Below are 23897 nucleotides of genomic sequence, written 5' to 3'. Positions count from 1 at the left end.
CAACAAGGATTTACTAAGTACCTCCTCAATAACTACTTCTCGGGCGACATATACAAAACAAAACCAATGTGGATATTCTAGGGGGCAAAGTGCAGAAATTCATATAATTAAGCAAAAACCTAATGCATACAATGAGAAAGTGTGTGGAAGGCATTTTTAAAATCACTACTGTGGGTGACTGTGACTAGAGAATCTATATTGTGTACTTAAGAGAAAGCCTAAGACTGGACAGGGTGGAGTTAGCCATGTGAACAGGATATATAAACAGTGTTCTGAGTACAAGAAACAGATTTTTACAAACCATGTAGGGAGTTGGTTTAGAGTGTTTAATGACTGAAAGAATGTCAGAGGGATTCACACTCAGTAATCACAGGAGATCTGAAGGAGGAGGTGAAAAGAGATGGGACCTCGAGTTGATTTAAATGAAATCCTCTGAGGGTTGACAAAGCAGGCCACAAGGAAGAGGAGGGGGAGGAGTTGAGGGGAGGGGAGAGAAGAGGAGAAGGAGGAAGAAGGGGAGGGGTATAAGGAATAGAGGGAGATGAGGAAGAAAAGGGGAATGTGGGTATCAGAATGAAAACAGGAGATGATGATGAACGTAGGAGGGAGAGAAGAAGGGAGGCAAACAATGGAGACAGGGAGAGGGAGGTGGGGGAAATGGAGGAGGAAGGAGGAAATAAATGGTAAATACACCCCGACTTCAGCCATGTCTGGTGAGTGTTCCAAAAACAAACAAAAACAAAAAACAAAAAAACAAAAAAACCCATCTGATTGCTTGAGGAACAAGGTTACTCCCCACACTATATGAAGAATTTGTACTTACGGAACTTGGTGGTGAGCAGAGAGGCGGGAAAAGATGTTCAGTATATACTATAGTTTTGGTGGATTATGTACTACTTGTACATAATTAGCAGATAATAGAATAAGGAGCCTGTCTGTCCCCAAATCTTGAACTCCTGATTACTCTCTTAAACAAACATGAGCAGAGACATCAGAGCACCTTTATAATGGAGCTTGACTTAAGGAAGGAAAATGCTGTTCCAAGATGACAACTAGCAGTCAGCTTTAGGACGGTATTTGTAAAACATGTGGTGGGCCAAGGCAAACCTTTTCCTCTCTAGACCTCTCCAGCAGCAAGCTGACCGGTGACTTCCAGTCACTGTTGGTCTGTGGAAACAAACTACTTCAGTATTCTCAACGGCACATGCTTTCAATGAATTTAAACTTGGACCTTAAGCAAACTTTAATGTCTGAGTTCACAATGCTCTCATCTAATGGAAGAGAAGCACCACACTGGGACTTTCCTCAGGTTTAGTGTTAAAACCCACACATAGGCACTGTCCGAGCATACTGCTGATAAAAGAGAATGCTAAAATTATTCAATAATAATTTCTAAACTTGAATTGCTGACATGCCTTATTCAGAGGACATTTTCATAGACATAGAAAGGTATTAAAAGCAGACATTTGCTTCACAATGTTATAACATGTCACAGAACCTCAGGCTAGAAGACACTTAACTAAGAGTGGTAAAATAAATGGGCTATCGAATTTTAAAAATGACTTTGTCTGTGGAAAATATATTTGAATTATAACTACAGGAATTTTAAAAGGTATATATTAGAAAAAGAAGTAGGTGATCTAGCATTTAATCTATGTGTTTAGCTACTGAGCTAACTAGAGTTCACAGTACACAATGAATTAAATGCTACCATTATTGTTATTGTCTAAAAGGTGAATGAACTTCACGAATGACCTAAGCCAACAGGTGGAAAGAGGAGGAGGTAAATGAACTTAACTTCCATGACAGCATCATCTGTGACAACTTTGGCAAAATTTCTTTTTTTTTCTTTTCTTTTTTTTTCGGAGCTGGGGACTGAACCCAGGGCCTTGCGCTTGTTAGGTAAGCGCTCTACCACTGAGCTAAATCCCCAACCCAAAATTTCTTTTTAAAATGTAAATTATTCTATGGTCACTTGCACCCTGACTAGTGAAGACCATTTACTAAATATACCACAGCCATTGCTGCTTTCATTCTTACTTCACAAAAGAAACTAAGTTCAAATGCACAGTGTAACTCCCTCAATACTTCATGGCATATACAATTAACTAAGATCTCCAATAAACAAGTTGACTCCAAATTTAAGCATTCCAACTTGATGTGATTCCTTTCTTTTCCTCTTCTGTTGTTCTCTCCCGAGTAACATGGTGAGTAAATTTACACTTACCCAAAGTGTGTAAAATGATACACCTAACATCCCAATAAGCCACATGAACAGTTGATATTGGAGAGGGTGAGTAACAGCAATGTTTTCTACATATTCAGACCTGGGTTCACATCCAGCTTCTGCCATTAACTTGGGATACAGCTCTGGGCACTTTGGCCATCCTCTGTAAGCCACAATTTCACCTTCTATGAAACTGGATGATAATGTCTCCCTTAATGTTAAGAATAAATTATATACTTTAAGCAGAACACTTAAGTCATACTTGGATCTTAGTAAGTGCTGGAAGGTTTTACCTTTGACGATATAGAAACATTTCCCCAGGTCCAAATGGACATTAAAATAGAGGGTGCTAAAAAAAGCAGAAAGTAGAAAAAAAAAACATTGGCAGATTGTATTCTGTTCTCCCTCTATGCCATGCACTGATTTTACAGGGCAACTCCTAGCAATGGCGTGTGCCCCCCTCCCCCAGCACATGGTTCTGCTCATTGTGAAACTCTCTGAACTTCTGGTAAAAACATGAATGGGAATATCAAAAAGGAAAAGGAACACTAATTTCTTCTTAAAGATTCAATATTAGAAAGCAGTTGGAATGGTAAAATAAAGTTTTTTTTTGCATTTCGCAGAATCTGGGTATTTCTGTTGTTAAGAGAAGACACCCATCTAGATGGCTACTTGTTAAGTCAAAGTTACAAGGTTATTGACAGATACCATAATTAAGCACTATAGACACTATTTCAGATGGAATTAGTCCTGCTGGTGGGAAGACTGTAATCTCACCCACTACAGTCTTTGTTTAAGTCCAACAGCAAACTAGTATTCTCTTCCGGTGGTGAGCCCAAATCAGCATGCCCTCGGTGTCATGGTGGCGGTAAAGGATATAATCTCTTGTTTTGTGCTCATGTTTAAACCTATTACATAGTTTATCTGCTGCCCTTTTCCAGCCATAAGACTTTGGATAGCATTTTTCTCAAAAAAAAAAAAAGAAAAAAAATGTCCTCAGAATTGGGCATGTAGCTCAGTGTTGGGAGCACTTCTCTAGCATGAGGCCCTGACTTCTTTCTGTCCCAGCACTAAAAACATACGAATCTCTAGGAGTGTTAAGTAATATTTTTAAAAATATTAGCCTACATGTAAAGATTATGTTTCAATATTTATCAGAGTACAACAATCTTCCTAGGAGAGCTGCATTAATTCACCAGCACATTAAGCATTTCCACCTTTGCAGACATCCTCACCACAGTTTTGCCTTTCCTTAGAAGTCCCAGACTGAGATGGGACAGGAGGGGCAGTAAAGCAACTAACCCTTCACCTGCATTTGGGAACAAGTTGAAAGGACATGGAGAAGCAGTTCAAACTAGGTTGCTAATAAATATGTGAAGGTAAATTGATCAATTATCTTAAAGTTAAAGGGAAAAACTTATTATGATAAAGCACATGGGGACTATGTTATGTGCAGTGGCACAAAGCAGAACCACTCAGCGAAAGGTGAGAAATTCATGCATATTCAATAACTACATTGTCCTTAAAGACAAAGAAACATAGGATGAAGAATTCTTTACAAGTGTGCTAATCCTTTGCTTTTTCTCTTTCAGCTGTCCCATGACAGAAAAACAGAGTGACCGAATGATTCCTTCGAAACATTTCTGGGACAATGGGATTCCACAGTCTATTTTAGAATGTCTTCTAAGATTCAATGTAGATAGTACAGTGTTTTAATATAGATTTGAAACATAGACATTACGGTATGACACAGCTCTCTTCAGAAACCTCCCTGAGGGACTGCTCATGATATGGGAAACACGGGAGGAGAGACGTCAGCAACACCGCCATTTGCCAGCTGGACGAGTTAGGGAAATGACAGCTCTGCCTCTGACTCCTTACATTTTAGCTTAAAATACTGGCAAGCAAGTTAAACGTGAACAAGGTCTTTTTAACTCATAGAGACCCGCCTACCTCTGCCACTTGTCTTCTGGGTGTTGGGATTAAATGTGTGAACCAAAACACTTAGCTGCTTCTGTTGTTTGCTTGTTTGCTTGTTTTTTGTTTGTTTGTTTGTTTGTTTGTTTGTTTTGATACAAGGTCTCTCAATGGAGCTCTAGCTGTTCTAGAACTTGAATGTAGACCAAGCTGGCCTGAAACTCATGGAGAATCACCTACTTCCCAACGCTGGGATTAAAGAAGGTCATCACCATGCCCAGCCTTTCTTGTGTTCTTTTAATTGGGTAGCATTAGAAACAAATAAATACTATCGACTCAATACATCCATAAATCTTGCCTGCACAGCAAAATGCAGAAACACATCCTTAGGCTCTGCATGTAGCCTCACTGGTTTCAAGTTTCTCAGACTTTCCTGTTGATACAAGTTATCCAGAAATTGTGACCTAGTAAGTCCTGGGTAGGACCTTGATCTTTGTGTATATTTAGTTTCCCAGTGACTCCTGAAGGTAGAGTGGCTCGGAATTCCTGAGTAAGTTGAAGCTTTGTCCAACTAGAGAACCAGGGACTACCTAGCGATCACACCACCTAAAAGAATTGTTCTCTTAGACATTTATGTTATATAGATGGGAATGTCAAGATGACTTTTAGTCACAAGTAATTTATTATATCTCAGTAACAAAGACTGGGGGAACAAGTGAGCCTACGTTAACATGAAACTCACATCAGAGCATGTGAAAGTTAATTGAAAAACAATCCTCTTGGATATAAAAATCCCTGACAAGATGGGAATGGCTAGCAGAGCATGAGCATCAGTAGCAAAGATACACATAACTCTGTTGCTAGGCCAGGGGACAATAGGAAGAAGGGTTGGCCAGGAGCTCTGGTTATTTGAGAAGTGTAGTATGGTTATTTACAATGCTACTGCCATCGCTAATGGACAAAAAATGCTAAAGCTTTAAGAACATTCAAATAACAAACTTACTACAAAAACAATTAAATGGCTGTAACCATTCTTACCCCTCGATCCCTTTGAACATTAGTATTCAAAAAGAAACAGTTCGATTAAATTAACACATAGGTGAACAAGAAAATTTGAAAATAAAAAGGAAAAAGGAAATAAGCTTCATCCCAAGACGTCAAGCTTACCCCAAAAATATACCCTATACATGAACAGCCTATACTCCCAAACATACACATACATACAGGAACAAGCTACACCCAAAACATGCCTCATACATAAATAACCTATACTCCCAAATGCACACATACATAAACAACTTACACCCCAAACATACCTCATACATGAACAACCTACACCCCAAACATACCTCATACATGAACAACCTATACCCTAAAACATACCCCATATGTGAACAATGTATACTGAGAAACATAACACATATATGAGCAATCTATACCCCAAAACATACCCAATAACTGAAACACTTAAAAACTAGTAGAAACACACCAAAATAGATATGTAAAAAAATGAGGGGCTTGGGGATTTAGCTCAGTGGTAGAGCGCTTGCTAGCAAGCACAAGGACCTGAGTTCGGTCCCCAGCTCCAAAAAAAAAAAAAAAAAAAAAAGAAATGAGTACAATGAAACAACAAACAGTATGCACTGAATGAAGTACACATAGCACATGTGCTTATTTTTTAATATAGACATTTATGAATTTCATGAGCTACTGTGTTAAGATGTTTATCTTTTATGTTTTTGTTTTTGTTTGTAATATATAGTGTGTAATATATGTTATATATATGGATGGGTATCATGACATAATATGAGATGAGATGAGATAACAGATATAGGACTTTTATTCCTCACACTTACCTTATTTTCTATTCTTTCTTATTAGTGATTCATCTCCACAACCAAGACAAAGGCTATTCCCAGGGATGACTCTATGAATTTAAAATGGAAAACTCTAGAAACACCACTGGAATTTATAGAGATGTATGTAGCCTTCTGCATAGCCACTTCTTAGAGCAATCTCACAAGTTATTTGCTGAAGTGTTCTGAACGTTTGTGAGATGGGCACAGTCACTGCTCTTTGAGACTTTTTCATATTTTCTTGAGTACCATGATCAGCACATTTTCCTTATTTAATACAATTGTAGGAGGCACTAGAATCCACAAGCCAAGCAACTCACTGAGTCTATAAAACTAATATCAGTGTCGCAGACAGGCATCTCTCAAAGTGAGTTCAATACAAAGTCAGAAGATAGAAACCATTTTAATCCAATGCCTTGGGTTGCTTAAAATCTCAACTCCACTGCTCGCTGATACACTCTTAAAGAATTGGTGCCACCATTCAGCAATATCCAAAGACAGAGCTTACTGAGGCCCCCAAACTGAGATCCGTTTGCTTAGGGTAGACACAGTACAGAGACAACGTAGACAGCCAGTAACACAAATGACATCACTATGTTCCAATCTAGAAGGTTTTATTACCACAAGTTTTGCTCTGGGCAAGCTGTAGCAATCATCACATTGTGATAGTTGATACAAATGTCCTCTCTGAGCACTAAATGGGGCTTGTGCTGACAATATACAGAACGACTCCAATCACAGTACAGCTGGAAAAAGTGTATAACACAATTTTTTGTGTGACTTGTTCTGTTTATCTTCCAGATGAATAATGTCACCTTCAGTATTCACAATAATCACCCACACTACTTTGTCACCTAATATAATCACTATTCTTCCACCACTGATGATGCTCTTTGAGATGGTAACTGAATATCTACAGAGAAAAAAATCAGAAATTGATGAAAATCACTAAATGATATACCAAAATGAAACACCAGAAATAAATTGAAGACAAAGATCCCTGAGTTTTATGGAGTCTTTCTGTTTGCTATTTATTTTGCGTTTTTATGCCCCAAACTTCAGACATGGTTGGCAATGCCGAAGGCGCTGAGTACTGAGCATATGGTAAAAACAGGGCTAATGAAGTGCCTTCTGAGAGCTGGGAAATACTAATTCTCTTCCCACCTTACTGTTTTATGATATTCTGACACACTAACTTAAAGTTCAAAGCTTGACAGTCTTTATTGTAGACTTGTGAACAGGGCATAATTTCTCAAGCCAATGAAAATGATAAGGGTTATTTGAAAAAGACCTGAATAACATTCATAACATCCAGCAAGGATCCACACGCCCATATATGAGGAAAAAGTAAGGGCTGATTACCACATTCCACGTGGCAAATCTTAGGGAATACGTAGTGAAAAATGGTATAACTTCAAAATGCTACGGACTTAATGAAATGAAAAGAATAAATGTCTCAATGTGCAGAATGCTGTAATAGAAGGAAATACACATGACTCTGGGGGCAAATAGGATGAGCTGACACTCACCGTAAGTGGGAAGGAGGATCTAAAATGTGAAGGAAAAGATACCACACGAGTAATTACGAACATGAACTTCCTGGAGGTATATGACCCAGTCCATAGATGAAATACAGTTCAAAGTCACAGATGGAATCTAGGGGAACAACAACACCTAAGACCTGTGGGCGGGGGGGGGGAGAGAGAGAGAGAGAGAGAGAGAGAGAGAGAGAGAGAGAGAGAGAGAGAGAGATCATTGAAAAACGAGAGGACGATGGCCATGAGGATGGGGAGACACAACCACAGTGATTCCTCAAATGGAAAGCTCCTTTGGTTCTAGTCTAACCTCTTGTTTCCTTATGTGTACTCTTGAGGGGGCTCCTCCTTGATTGGGGAAGACAAGCTTCCAATTAACACGGATGACTTACTGCATTTTAAATTTCTGACTATAAACGAATTCGTTTCTACTCCTCTAAACAGAAGTAGGAGAGAGAGAAACCATAGTTATAAAGGTGAAAAAATTTTTAACATTATTATTATTCTATTATTCTTGAAGAAACTACATACTGATTTCCATGGTGGCCGTGTGAATCTATATTTCCACCAGCAGTATAAAGACTTCCTTTTCTCCCCCTTTCGTACAAACATTTGTTGATATTTGCTTGCTGTTTATGTGTTTACCTGTTTGTTTACTTATTTACAATGTAGCACTGGCAGATCTGGACGTTGCTATGTAGACCAAGCTGGCCTTGAACTCACAGAGATACACCTGCTTTGGCATCCCCCTCCCCAAGTTGCTGAGATTAAAGAGATGTACCACTACATGCAGCTGTTTTCTTAATGACATCCATTCGGATGGGGATGACTTGAAATCCCAATGCAGTTTTGGTTTGATTTTCCTGATAACTGATGTTGACATTTTTCACTGTAATTAGTGACCATTTGTGTGTCTTTTGAGAATGTCTGTTTATTTCATCTGCCCTTTTTAAATTGGATAACTTGTTCTTCCAGCACTTTTATGTTGTTGATGTTGTTGTTGTTGTTGTTGTTGTTGTTGTTGTTGTTGTGTGTTAAGTACAAAAAATACACATCAGAAATAGTTGGCAAACATCTGCATATTCTGTAGACCATGTCTATACTCTGCCAATTGTATCCTTTACTGGGAAGGAGTTTTTAAATTTCATGTGATCTACTTGTCAATTCTCATTAATTTTTGAGCTCTGGGGGTCCTCTTACTGTGTCTTGAATTGTTTTCTCTCTGTTTCCTCTAGCAGTTTTGTTGTTTGAAGTATGAGTACTCCTAACCTCAGTCCATTTTGAACTGATTTTTATTTTAACAATCTAGTTTCGGTCATGTACGTGTGTATATCCTGTTATCTCAGCACCATTTGATGAAAAGGCCACCTTTCTCTAGTATGATATTGGCACCTTCTATCAAGAATCAGATACCTATTGGAGGAAAAGATGGCCCTCCCTCCCTCCCTCCCTCCTGACCCTCCCTCCCTTTTGACCCATTTTCCTTCTTCCCCGATACACTCAATAAAATTAAAGTAAATAAAAAAAATCAGATACCTAGAAGTCTATGGTTTATACTAAGTTCTTACATTCCATTCCATTAATCTGTATTTCTGTTTTTGTGTCCGTACCATGTTTTTGTTATTAGGATCCCTTAGACTATCATGTTACTTTGAACATTATTGGAAAAAACACTATACGTGTTTGAGGTGGATTCTCACACTGCAGTCCCAAGGTGGTCTGGAATTCTTCATCCTCAGTTTTTTACACACCGGGACTACAGGTGTATGTCGTCATAACCAGCTACATGCAAGCTCTTATACAGCTTGGACTTTTACTCTTTCTCTCATTTTTTCCTCATTGGCCAATTTCCTTAAGGACCTCTTATAATCAGTATACCAGAACCCCAAGACCATGTGTTGTGAGCTTGTCTTGTGTTCGTCATCTCCTCTAGCACCCAGTGCTCTTTCTTTACCACCCAGCCACCTCTCCAGTGCCTCATAGGTTTTGCATACCTTGCTTTGCATCTCAGTTTCTTCTTTCTGATTTTTTTCATCCAACCACTTCCTGGAACTCTTGACGGTTATAGTCAGGCCTTCTTTTTTTCTTTGTTGGAATCTGAAGATAGTATTTCCTGACCTTTGTTTTCTCACCCTTCAATTCTTGCCTCAGCATTGGATTGCCCATTGGTATGTTTTCCATAGTGGTTTTATATGATTTAAAAAGTTATATCTACATTTCTCTCTCTCTCTCTCTCTCTCTCTCTCTCTCTCTCTCTCTCTCTCTAAAAGTGGAAGGCTAGAAATAAATCTAAATGCAATGTGCTGATGCCAGGGTAGGGCCTTCATGCTGCATTATCATGTGTTTTAAAACATTGTGGTGTTTTTTATGGAACTATTTGGGAAGGACTAGGAGGTATAGCTTTGTTGGAGGAGACCAGACACTAGGCTTTTAGATTTCAAAAGGCTTCTCTCTCTCTCTCTCTCTCTCTCTCTCTCTCTCTCTCTCTCTCGCTGTGTGTGTGTGTGTGTGTGTGTGTGTGTGTGTGTGTGTGATCTGTCTTTCTGTATTGTGCTTGCGTGTATTGTGTAGGTGAACTTAGACGTAAGTTCTCACCTACAGTTCTAGTGCCATATCTATTTGCCTGCAATAGTACCCACCATAGATTCTAACCCTTTGGAACTATGAGTCCCAGTAAATGTTTTCTTTTATAGATTGCCTTATTTATAGTATCTATTCACAGCAATAGAAAAGTAACTAAGACATATTACAAGACAAATGAGTACACATAACAGATAGAAGCGATATATCAAAAATCACTATTCAAAAAATCACAACTCCATTCTCATGATTACTCTCCCTTACATAATTCACAATAATGACAGCCCCTTCATGAAATTACCTCTGAATATTCCCATCTCTTCGTACTGTCCCACTGGTAATTCAAGTCCAACCTGAGTTTTAGAGGGACTATATATCCCCATCATGTAAGAATAAAGGAGAGGAAGCAAACTGTATAAGTTCTTAGGATCAACAAGACAGATGTAGAATAAAGTTTCACATTTTACATATAATTATCAGGAATATCAATTTTCTGAAGTACACATAAAAACCGTTTGCATTTCTACAAGTTTGGTTAGCACTCAGAAAGCCAAAGAGAGTCTGTTTCCCTGCAACTTCAGAGGCATTGTTTAAAATAACTTTTAAACAATGAAAAATATATTTTAAGAGTTTTATTGAATGATATGCCAAGCCCTATTAAGATATATTGAACTATTGCCGTTAATAAAAACAACTGAGAAGAAAAGCAATGCCACTGACTCCTTAAATTTTGCAAACTCTTAGAATCTATTCTAAGACCTCTATAACAATACTTTTCTTAAAAACGTCATTTTGTCCAAAATATACAAAGAACTCAAGAAGTTAGACTGCAGGGAGACAAATAACCCTATTAAAAAATGGGGTTCAGAGCTAAACAAAGAATTCATAGCTGAGGAATGCCGAATGGCTGAGAAACACCTAAAGAAATGTTCAACATCTTTAGTCATAAGGGAAATGCAAATCAAAACAACCCTGAGATTTCACCTCTCACCAGTCAGAATGGCTAAGATCAATAACTCAGATGACAGCAAATGCTGGTGAGGATGTGGAGAAAGAGGAACACTCCTCCATTGTTGGTGGGATTGCAGACTGGTACAACCTCTCTGGAAATCAGTCTGGAGGTTCCTCAGAAAATTGGACATTGAACTACCTGAGGACCCAGCTATACCTCTCTTGGGCATATACCCAAAGGATGCCTCAACATATAAAAGAGACACGTGCTCCACTATGTTCATCGCAGCCTTATTTATAATAGCCAGAAAATGGAAAGAACCCAGATACCCTTCAACAGAGGAATGGATACAGAAAATGTGGTACATCTACACAATGGAATATTACTCAGCTATCAAAAACAATGACTTTATGAAATTCATAGGCAAATGGATGGAACTTGAAAATATCATCCTGAGTGAGGTAACCCAATCACAGAAAAACACACGTGGTATGCACTCATTGATAAGTGGATATTAGCCCAAATGCTCAAAATACCCTAGATGCACAGAACACATGAAACTCAAGAAGGATGACCAAAATGCGGATGCTTCACTCCTTCTTTAAAAGGGGAACAAGAATACCCTTGGCAGGGAATAGGGAGGCAAAGTTTAGAAGAGAGGCAGAAGGAACACCCATTCAGAGCCTGCCCCACATGTGGCCCATACATATACAGCCACCCAATTAGACAAGATGGATGAAGCAAAGAAGTGCAGGCTGACAGGAACCGGATGTAGATCTCTCCTGAGAGGTACAGCCAGAATATGGCAAATACAGAGGCGAATGCCAGCAGCAAACCACTGAACTGAGAACGGGACTCCTGTTGAAGGAATCAGAGAAAGAACTGGAAGAGCTTGAAGGGGCTGGAGACCCCATATGTACAACAATGCCAAGCAACCAGAGCTTCCGGGGACTAAGCCACTACCTAAAGACTATACATGGACTGACCCTGGACTCTGACCTCATAGGTAGCAATGAATATCCTAGTAAGAGCACCAGTGGAAGGGGAAGCCCTGGGTCCTGCTAAGACTGAACCCCCAGTGAACGTGATTGTTAGGGGGAGGGCGGCAATGGGGGGAGGATGGGGAGGGGAACACCCAAATGGAGGGGGAGGGGGAGAGGTTAGGGTGATGTTGACCTGAAAACTGGGAAAGGGAATAACAATGAAAATGTAAATAAGAAGTACCCAAGTTAATAAAGATGAAAAATTACTTAAGAACCATCATTAAAAATAGGTTTTAAAAAAATCTCATTTTGTATTTTGCGATTCTTATTATATATACATATATATATATATATATATGGTATAGATACACATGTCACATGCCACATAATAACACCAGTCAACAATGGACCATATATCTACAGTGATCTCATAAAACTGTAATGGGGCTCAAAAATTCCTATTGCACAGTAGTGTAGTAAACACTGTAACATCTTAGTGCGATACATTCCTCATTTGTTTGTGATCAAGCTGGCATGAACAAATCTATTGTCCTGCTAGCCTCAGAAAAGTGTATCACAAGCAATTATGTATCATATATAATACTTAGCAATAATAATGTACCATATTGCTGATTTATGTGCTTTGCTATTTACATACTGTACTCCTGCTTCTCACCAAACAGGTAACTACGGCACAGTACTGGGAGGTGCCCAGGGGACAGTCTAGAAGGCCACGCTGGCATCATAGGAGTGGCACTTCTATTGTACTGATGTCGGCCCTCATCCTTGAGGAATGCAAGCTATGAAGAAGGAAGACGGTGATAATGATGGTCCTGAACATGTTCAGGCCTAAACTAATACTGCATGTGTGTCTCAGTTTTCAACAAGAAAAAAATTAAGGCAAAATGAAACAGAGAAAAAGCTTATAGAATTAGAATATAAAGAAAGCAGTTTTGCATAGTTACACGTACTTTGCTTTTAGTCTATGTTACTACACAATTAAACATTTTTAAATGAAAATGTTTCAGTAAGCTAACATTCTTTAAAGAAGAAAACATAAATTTAGTGTAGTCAAGTGTACAGTGTTTATAGCCTCCACAGTAGGGGACAGCAACGTCCCCGTCCTTCACAGTCACTCATTACTTACCGACTCACCCGTAAAAGCCTCTGGACCTCCAAGCTCCATTTCTGATATGTGCCCTATTCAAAGTACTGTTTTTTAATTTTATATAAAACATTTGAGCATAAATTTAAATGCATAGATACTTATATTTTATCAGTTTCTGACAATATGCAGGATACAAAGACATTGTACAGGTTTGTACTCTTAGAGTCACAGGCCGTATTATATAACCTAAGGGCGTGATGGTTTATATACCTTCTAAGGGTTGTATAAGCAGACGCTACGATGCCTAATGAACATATCTCAGAATTTATCAATCATTAGGTGACATTTAGCTGCATATTTAAGCAGCCATGAACCTCCGATTTTGTACGAAATAGGAAGATAATAAAATGAGTAATCAAGAGATATTTTTCTAGTAAACACATGTCTTGTGAAGGAAAGTAAAATAGGGGCAAGGGAAGGGATTACAATGTAACAAGAGCCCCATATTTTAAACAGAGTAAGCCAAAAAACTCCAAACTGGTGATAATCAATCAAAATAAAAATATAAAAGCATGCATCTTTACAGGGTCTAAACTTTGGCCATGAACACACGCTAGACTGCATATAACAAAAAGTGAAGTTTTCTAGTATAGTGGAGGAGCTAAGACGAGAAATCACAAGTGCAAAGGTCATGAACAAGGAGTATGGGGTCCAAATCAAAACTATGGGCTGACTAACCACATGTAGATTCCATTATGGTTCTAAGGACCAACAGAACTGCTAAATCTTTTAAAGACAAAACAGAAGAAAACAAAACAAAAATTTTAAAAAGCCACATCATTGTTAAAAACACTATTCAGTAGCTTGTAGGCAAGGGAGAAAGAGATGGATGGCTAGACTGATGTGATTGGGAGACTGATGTGAAGGGGGGAAAGAGCTCCTGAAGTTAACAGACTAAAGATACATTGAATTTCTGTTGAAACTCAAGAAGGAAATAAAATATTGGTGAGAAATCGATGATATTGTATATAACAGAATAAATGAGCAAGCCAGGCAAAGTCACCTACAAAGTTCAGTGAACCATAATTTGAAAGTAAGCCAGAAACAAACCATGTCTCTTAAGTTTTCTAAGGTAATCTCTAATTTCTTCTTTTAAAAAATAATGGTGATCCTCCACCACACAATCACCAAGGTTTATTTTGGCTGGAGAATAGACACTAAGGAACTTTGGAAAGTATAATATAAGCACCAAGGGAGAGAACAGCATAGTCTACCCTAAGCTGGGCAGAACATGGTTGAACTTTTAGGTCCTGGAACTCTGTTCACATAGAGCTTTGGAAAAAGAGTACACTATGCACATAAAATTTCCAGTGACTTGCCTCTGTGCTGAAAAGTAATCTAGAAGTCAAGCAATTAGGGATAATGACAGTTCTTACCTCGACAGTATGACAGGAAAATTCATACTCATAAGTAATAAAAAATAGAAAAAGTTTCAATGATATAGAAATTTCCATTTCTTTATCTTAGACATCAACTTATAGTGAATAGTCAAGAGACTCAAAATGTCTCTTCATTCTTCTGGCACTTCATTCTGGTAAGTGATTAACAGATGGGGTCACAGAGCTGAGAGGTCAAACTATTTCAAGGGGCATCAGTGTAGATGTTGAATCCACACAAAAGAATCATAGAAGGGATTATGACATCACTGCCCCCTGTCCTTCATCAGGCGATTCCCAGCACTCTCTGAATGAGCCACTGTATGAATGTGACTGTATTGAGAAACTTTGCTCTGCTGAATGTAACTTTACATGTATGGGGTCTATGGGGTGAGAATAGGGAGGGATGTCAGAGGAGCCTGACTCATTAAAAGACACATTGGAACGATATTGAATGGAAGACTATAAGCTTTAAAAAAGGCACAAATTTGACGCATATTAAGTACCAGTATAAAGGAAATGGATCAGTCAAAGGGCCCCTTAAATGGTGGTGTCAGCCAGAGGGTAATCTAGTCATTAGAAAGCACAACAAAGATGGAGATCCTGCCTGGAATTTATTTCTCCAATGAATGAAAGCCAAATACAGCACAGATGAACTGAGGAACACACATGGTGGCTTTTCGTAAGGGCATAGAATATGAATGTGGCTTTTCAAGGAGAGAACATAAGAGCTGTGACTACTGTGCATGTGGTCATTTTACCTGAGGAAAGCAACTTTTCTGGGCATACAATGGCTATTTTAGGTTTCCACAGCCAAAGTCAAACAGAGGTAAATGGCAACCAGACTTTCAGTTGTTTGTTTCCCAAGAGCTGGCATTGCCAACTGGGAAATGGCTGGTAGAACAGGACTTGGGAAAGGCATAAAAATATACAAGAATCGGTGGGCTAAGAGCACTATTACAGAACCTTTAGCCCTGTTACTCGGAAGGACATTCTTTGTGAAACTTATCGTAATCTCAGCCCATGCTGCTTTCACCCTCATGCAGGACTCAGTAAGCAACTCCACCTCCCTGCAGCCACAGCGGAGGGAAGGGCCTTTGGAGTAAGGATCAGGTTACCCATCACGTGCTTCATAAAATTTTTAATAATCTTCGAATGAATGTAGAAAAAAATCAATATTTTTGTTTACCAATTTCAAGGTGACCTTCAAGACAATCTTTAACATAAAGAGGATAACAGATTTTAAAAGAGCCATAGAAAATGCATGTCACTAATTAATTTAGAAGTATGCCACTATTAAATAATCAAATAAAGCTAGGTCCTATGTTAGGTCCCTTACCAATAACCATCTTGGGGAAATTCCAGAATCATAAATACACCTCTACCTATCTGTAGTAGGCAAAATTCTAAGAACGGACTCCAGTGATTTTCATCCTCTTATAATATCCTCTCCTTCAAATGTGGGTAGCATTGAAGTATTAATCAGGATATAGCTGCCCTTGAAGGTGGAGGAGATAGATGGAAATGTGAATAGCTCTCTGTTGATGGTCAACAAGAAATCAGAACCCATAGTACGACAACCACAAGGAACTAAATAGTGTTAATTATTTGAATGGTCCTAGAAAACAATATTTACCCAAAGCCTTCAGATAAGATTCTAAGAGACTGACACCTTGATTTCAGCCTTATGAGGAGGAAAGTCAGCTAGACTTCTGGTGTACCTACACTATAATACATCATGAATTTTATGGTATTTGCAAAGCAACAGAAAACCAACATAATTTCTGTACATACTTTCGTTTCCTCTATGTGAATAAATACGCGCAGGAAATGCAATCTTGGTCGTTGCAAGAAAAAAAATGTGTAATCTAAAGAGATCAAGATTAACCCAAAGATTTCAAATTAAAATTCATAATTTATAAGTATATATAAATTGATTTAGAATGCTATATTGTACCCACTAGGATGAAACTGGAAAATATCATCCTGAGTGAGGTAACCCAATCACAGAAAAACACACATGGTATGCACTCATTGATAAGTGGATATTAGCCCAAATGCTCAATTACCCAAGATGCACAAACCACATGAAACTCAAGAAGGATGACCAAAATGCGGATGCTTCACTCCTTCTTTAAAAGGGAAACAAAATATCCAGAGGAGGGGAAAGGCAGGCAAAGTTTAGAGCAGAGATTGAAGGAATGGCCATTCAGAGCCTGCCCCACATGTGGCCCATACATATACAGCCACAAAACTTGACAAGATGGATGAAGCAAAGAAGTGCAGGCCGACAGGAACTGGATGTACATCTCTCCTGAGAGACACAGCCAGAGCATATCAAATACAGAGGCGAATGCCAGCAGCAAACCACTGAACTAAGAACAGGATCCCCATTGGAGGAAATAGAGAAAGGACTGAAAGAGCTGAAGGGGCTTGCGACCCCATAAGAACAACAACACCAACCAACTAGAGCTCCCAGGGACTAAGCCACTACCCAAAGACTATACATGGACTGACCCTGGGCTCCAACCTCATAGGTAACAGTGAATACCCTTGTTGGGGCACCAGTGTAAGGGGAAGCCCTTGGTCCTGCCAAGACTGGACCCCTAGTGTAGGGGATTGTTGGGGGGAGGGCGGTAATGGGAGTTAGATGGGAAGGGGAACACCCATGTAGAAGGGAAGGGGGAGGGGTTAGGGGGTTGATGGACAGGAAACCGGGAAAGGGAATAACATTTGAAATGTAAATAAGAAATACTCAATTTAATAAAAATGGGGGGGAAGAAGTATTCTAAATGTATGTCAAAGAGGGAAACAAATTAATATTCCTATAGTCTCACACCCAAATATACACATATACACACAGGTTTAAGGCGATTATGTGTGGGTGTAAATATGTATATTTAGAATCTAGATATATATTTGTAAAGATACCTATATATTCCAATTTATGTTTTGGTAAAGTAAAATATCCAGTTTACTAGGAGATATAGAAGTAATGGATACCAAGATCATTTTTTGACAAAAGAATAGTAAAATGACAAGTCCACAAGACAATCAATATGGCTTTCGCCACCACACTTCCCAGAGCATGAAGGAGAAGCCTTGTCCTGAAGGGAATCAGGAATTCTGATGAAAAGGGTATAGCAGTTCTCTCCACACTTCTGGTATTTGCAGTGATGTTTACTGCCAGAAAGACAGAATGGTGAGCTCCAGTGTGAGACTTCAACCTCTGCAGTCTTATCCCTTTAGCTGGATATGCCCCCAGAAAACAAACCATCAACAAAGATTACTGTATACAACAAAGCTGTCTTCCAAAGTCGACAGATAAACATCTTTTAATATGATAATTTGAGCAGTCCATGTCCCCCAGGCCAGGACTGCAGAAGATACTTAAAGGAACCTTATATACAGGAGGAAAAAAGACAGCACCAATGATAAAAGAATATAGAGAAGAATGAACTACATGAGAGGAATAGGTTAATAAAGAAAATCTAGGGGAAAAAAGCTGCAAGATACTTGATCATACTGTAATAAATTAGATTGTGTTATTTACTGAAAAAAAAAAAAGCTGATCTAGTTGTGTGGCTAACCCCTTAGCACATACTCTCCGCTGGAATACAGACATGTGCTTAGTACAAACCTTTAATCCCACACAATGAAGGAAAAGTTAGTTAGTGGGAAGAAACAGCCATATTTGAAAGTGAAGTCTAATTGAGTGGCAGACAAAGTGATGAATCAGAAAGACTTGACAGAATAGATATGCCCACTGTTATAAGAGGGGAAAGGAAGCTACTTCAGAGAGCAGTGCAGGTAGAGAAGTGACGTAGGAGGTAGGTTTACTGGAGAGCTTTATAGGACAGCTTGAAGAGAGAACAAGCTAGACACAGGTAAAAGAGACGGAGACGGAGAATAAGAAGGAGCCAGAGATTGGGGGAGAGAGAGAGAGAGAGAGAGAGAGAGAGAGAGAGAGATTGATTAAGGGTGGGGGGCAGATTGAGTCAGCCAGCGAGAGTTCAGAAAGAACTAGGAAGGGGTGAGTTTACTCAGCAGCAAGTCTCAGAGGCAGAAAACATTCTAGGCCTAGGTCAGATTGGAATGGCTAGAAGCTTCCAGGACTAGGCCTAGGTTAGCAGATTGGCAGACAGAGGGAGTAAGACTCTGAGGCAGCACTTACCTCTGGCAAATAAAAAATACTTTTGCAAAAGAAAAAACTGCATCCAGCACAATAAAGGAGACAAATGTATATGAATAAGAGAGCAGAAATGAGGAACAGACAATAATTGAATCAAACACAGCCACACCAACAAAATTACAGCAATTACCAGCATTCCTTTCCATGGCATCTTTATGTAAAGACTATTAACTCTCCAATTAAAGACACAGACTAGGTGACTGGACTTAACATAAGATTTAATGATTTGCTATTACAGTCTATCAGATAAAGTGTCTGGCTAGTATACACAAAGCCCTGGGTTCAGTCCCCAGCACCACATAAATGGGGTATGGAGTCACCTGCATGTTATCCCCAAACTTGGAAGGTGGAAGTAGAAGGAACAGACGTTAAAGATGTCCTTGCCTACTCAGAGTTAAGGGCAGTCTGCGTTACATGAGTCCTTGTCAAGAACAAAACAAATAAATAAAAACACCCAATTAAAAAATAAAACGACACTGTACTAGAAAAGAAACATACAATTAAGAGTGAAAAGGTAGGGTTGGGGATTTAGCTCAGTGGTAGAGCGCTTGCCTAGCAAGCACAAGGCCCTGGGTTCAGTCCCCAGCTCCGAAAAAAAAAAAGAAATTAAAGAAGAGTGAAAAGGTAAAAGTCAACATCCTAAATAAACAGAAGGCCAAACCAAGCAAATAACTCTGCTATCCCTGATACAGCATACAACAAATAATATAAGAGAAGAGCACTACACACTAAGGCACACATATTAATAAAGAACACTATCCACAAAATACATAAAATTGCAACCTGCATATTCATATATGTGTGACATAATTTACATATATAATATAAACAAGCACTCCTGCTCACAAAAAGATAGGGTTATTTACAATGGGAGGTAAGTAGCTCATCAGTGGCTAGATCTCTCAGAACAAAAGTCAATAAAGAGAGAGAGTCATTGACTAAACTGATTTAATATAAATCTGCACAATATTCTACTCACAACCATGGACTACAAGTCTTCTCAACAATCCATGAACCTTCTCCAAGATAAGAATAGACAATTATTAGCAATAGTGGAATTAAACTGGAAGTCAATAGTGACAGAAACAACAGAGCCATACAGATACGAAGAAACAAAAAGCGAGTCATTATAGAATATTTGAAAGAGATATGAATAGACAGAAGAGGGACTCATTATAGAATATTTGAAAGAGATCGGAATAGACAGAAGAGGAAATCATTATAGAATATTTGAAAACCTATATTCTCAAATGATAGAATAAAAAAGAAATGGATAAATTCTCATAAGTATATGCTTTACCAGAAGTATAACAAGATAATAACAAAAGTGATACTGAGCTCTTACATAGTTAACCAACTTTCCTTATAAATTTAAATTACATATTCTAGCAATGTTGCCTAAAATTAAGATTATATATCCTAGCAATTGGTTTATCTTTCTAGCAAAAATCCTGTACAAAAATAATGTGCCTTCTCACAGCAGTGCCTCTGCCTCATCCCATGCATTCAGGGCACAACATCATTCACGCTTGTCAGCCAGGATCTCCTACTCAGTAGTTCCCTACATGTCAGACAGAAATTGAAAACAGAAAACTGGGCATTGAATCTGGCCATGCTGAAGCAGTCTTTGAAATCGGTGATTGACCATCCCTGCCTTCAATACTGATTCAAATAAGTGTTTGGCCACAGAAGGTTCCAAGTCATATAAAAAAAATTGACGGAATGAGAATAAATAGCTTCTCATTCTTATTCTACACAAATGTGCCATTAAAACCTGAGTGTATTTCTCAGAGTTCATGCTATGGAAGTGTACTCCCCAGTCTGCATGCTGCTTAGAGTTGATGAAGCAGTGCAGTAGGGCTTTGCAAGAGGACAGAGGGATTTATCCTCTCACTTGTAATGGAAATTTATTTTCTTACAAACTAACCAGTTTTTAGTTTCTGCCATAACTACAGAAGATAGACCGGGAATTGTAACCGATAAATAAAGAAATGTTCATTTCTCAACATACTAGAAGGAAATGAAGCTTCTCTGACATGCACACTACTAAAGAAGAACAGTGAGCTTGCAGTTACACAGAATTATTTTGTGAAAACTCTTGAGTCTTGTGATTCATAATCACTAAAATCGTTGGTATTATCATGAGACACCACAATATATTATGAGATTCACATAACAATTTTCATGCAGCATGCTACATATACTAAATTTTCACAGGAGACACCATGCCAGCGTTTGCTAACATCATTATTAGTAAATGAGTACTTTACTTCTAGAAAAAAAATGAGTTTATACCATACAAAGAGCTGAGAGTGGTTTAGCCCTCTGTCAAATAGTCAGCAGTCATGCTTTTATGAGTGACTTAAGAAAAGCTAAAAAATTCCTATGTGTTGGGGTACAGGGCACACTGTTCTGTCAGCTGCAGGTGTGACCCAGAAATAGGATACAGAACGCATGCACACACACAGCAAGCCATATAATCATTGAGGTTTTTTTTTTATTTTTAAACAGAATGTAAAATTCAGGAACTGAGAATCTCAGTCAACCAATGTTTGTCTGTACATAGCAAAAAGAAGTCGCTGGCTATGTTGGAAACCTTGAGTCTCATGCTTTTCCTCTGTTCAGAGGCTTCCACAAGTACCATCATCCCTTCATTCTGAAAAGTACTTTTACAAATATCAATCCCCAGCAGAGTTCTAGAGTTAGGGAGGTAGAATAAATGCTCCTTTAAGTTTTGAGAAACATAATAAGCATATTGTACATACAAATTTACTGTAAATGCTTGAGCACCAGCATCTGTGTGAAGAAAAAGAGCACTAGGCATTCTTCTAAAGCACCATGGAGCACCCTTCATAACCACAACCATTGATCAGGGAGATTCCAATCACCTTCCTTTAGTAACCATTTGCTTTTTTGGCTTAATCATTAATCATTATTTATATTTCTTCATACCATAAATCAGTCTGTTTATGAATTTTATTTAAATGGAATCACCCATGGTGTGTGTGTGTCTATGTGTGTGTGTGTGTGTGTGTGTAGATTCTTTTACACAAGCAATACATATTGTTAGATATGTGCTTCTTACAACACTATATATTACTGTCTGAATCCACCAAAATATATTTTGTCTATCATTCCCTTAGAGGAGACTTCAGTCATTTTTGAGTTGTTCTATTGTGAGGAATTTACCTGTGAACTTCGTATGAATGTCTAAGTTCACACACCTATAGTGTGTGTAAATTTGGCAAAAGAATTGCCACAGGTTTAGACTTGCAATCTGAAATTTCAGCTAATGATTGTATGGTACAAACCTGCAACCCCAGCTTGCAGAAGGCTAAATCAGAGGACTCCAAGGTAAACTGAAGCCAGCCTGGATTAATTGCATGCTTCAGGGCATTTTTGACTACATAGAAACATTCTATCTCAAGAAAGAAAATAGACCGATTTTCTTCAAAGTCATTCTACAGTAAATATTTTTTATAATATATATAAAAGAGATTTTTGTCCTAAGTGAACTAGAGTCTACAACAAAGGTTGAAAAGTAGTTTCAGAAAACACCATGACTGCATTTACGAATCAGATTAATAAACATGATATGGAACCCATATTTATTTTCATGACATTCTACCTATGTTTTGATGTTCACAAACAATTCCATGAGAATATGTCATAAAGCTGTCTTATGGTTATTTTAGTAATATCAGTCTGCATAACTTACAGAACAAGAATAGCAACTCAAAATTCCGTTGTGGCTTGGGACCAGAGCCCAACATACCCAATAAATAAGTTGTCATGCTTCTTAAATCTAGTAGAATCTAGAAGACACTCTCGTTTGCAATGAAACTTTGTCACCTCACAGCATATCAGGGGGAAGAAGAAGGGACATGCCATAAAGTATTATTTACATTATGATTTTGCAAGCACATATGAGCAGAATGGTACCCATAGGACAACTGTGACAATTTAAAGAATATTTAATATCATTCAACTTAGAGAATCAGTGGTTAATCACATATGAACTAGTCTGCTCAGCAAAAGGATTTATCACTGTGTCACAGTTTTGCTCTTCATAAGATTTTTGTGTTTTAAAATTATGCCATAATATTTGCCATATTCAAAAATTAAGCACATTAAGCAGAATGCACATAGATAATGAAGCCTGTTTGTGCAAATACAGTCTTCTATATCTGCATATTTGTAAAGTATTAGCAGTCAGGCGGCTGCTGTGTGTAAAATCTGTGGGACGACTGCAGAATCACACACATGGGAATCATAACATAATTCCTATTTCTCTGCCAAGAGACAGTCTGTTATATCATGAATTTAAAATAAACAGTCATCAAATGACTAAATTATGAACAATTGCTACTGTCTTTAACATACCAAGACATTAATGAGATCTCCAGGACAGTCAAAAAGAAAATTCACTTGTTTTGATTCATAAGGGGATATTTAAAACAATTATAAATGCAGCTAAATATCCAGTGTCTTTTAAAATCAACTTTAAAGCTCCACCTTTGATAAACACATTCATATGAACCTTGGAGAAGAGTGTTCAAAAGGAGGTGTGTAACAAAAGAGTCTCTTGCTGTCTACTCTTTACGATTAAAATGATGCTGAATTACCTCTGTGATATATACATTCCATGCAATTAATTTTCAAATAAACTCCTTGCCTATAAAATACTTCCATAAATTATACAAGCTCATTTAGGCTTCTGTTAAACTCTCTATTAATATATCAAAAAATGTTATTAGCCACTATGTACAAAAGAATTGTAACACATAAAAAGAATTCATTTTACACAAATAGTATCATTCAAACTCAAGTCTATCCTATAATAACACTTGCTGAATAATGAAAAGCTGTGAGAAGATTGGAACTTAGTTGCAAAGTCTGAATTTCAAGATACAATGGTACACACACACATACACACACACACACACACATATAAACAGGTACAAATACACACACTCTTGCATATACATTCACATACACTCACTCACACATACAATCTCTGTCACACATAAACTACAAATAAATTACATGACAATTGTTCATCTTATATTCATTCATATTTCAAAGTAAAAGTTTCTGTACATATTTAAGAG

At 38.0% G+C, this 23897-nt stretch overlaps 1 protein-coding gene across 10 annotated transcripts in view; it reads right to left on the bottom strand.

Moving 5' to 3' along the window:
- Positions 1 to 23897, bottom strand: part of Macrod2 (mono-ADP ribosylhydrolase 2) — a 2017257-nt gene that overhangs the window by 1747867 nt on the left and 245493 nt on the right. For 2 of the 10 annotated variants that reach the window (XR_010064912.1, XR_010064913.1), the window contains exons 4-6: positions 14595 to 23897; positions 7530 to 7681; positions 6598 to 6913 (exon numbers count right to left, since the gene is read on the bottom strand). The exon at positions 14595 to 23897 is cut by the window's right edge. The exons of the other annotated variants lie outside the window; for them this stretch is intronic. The gene's annotated coding sequence lies outside the window, so the exon portion shown is untranslated. Of the gene's footprint in view, positions 1 to 6597; positions 6914 to 7529; positions 7682 to 14594 lie in introns of those variants that run through there. 10 annotated transcript variants of the gene reach the window in all.

Source organism: Rattus norvegicus, chromosome 3 (genome assembly GCF_036323735.1).
Source record: "Rattus norvegicus strain BN/NHsdMcwi chromosome 3, GRCr8, whole genome shotgun sequence".
Lineage (NCBI taxonomy): Eukaryota > Metazoa > Chordata > Mammalia > Rodentia > Muridae > Rattus > Rattus norvegicus.
Note: the sequence above shows the minus strand (reverse complement) of the source record. Positions and strands in the feature narration are given on the sequence as shown.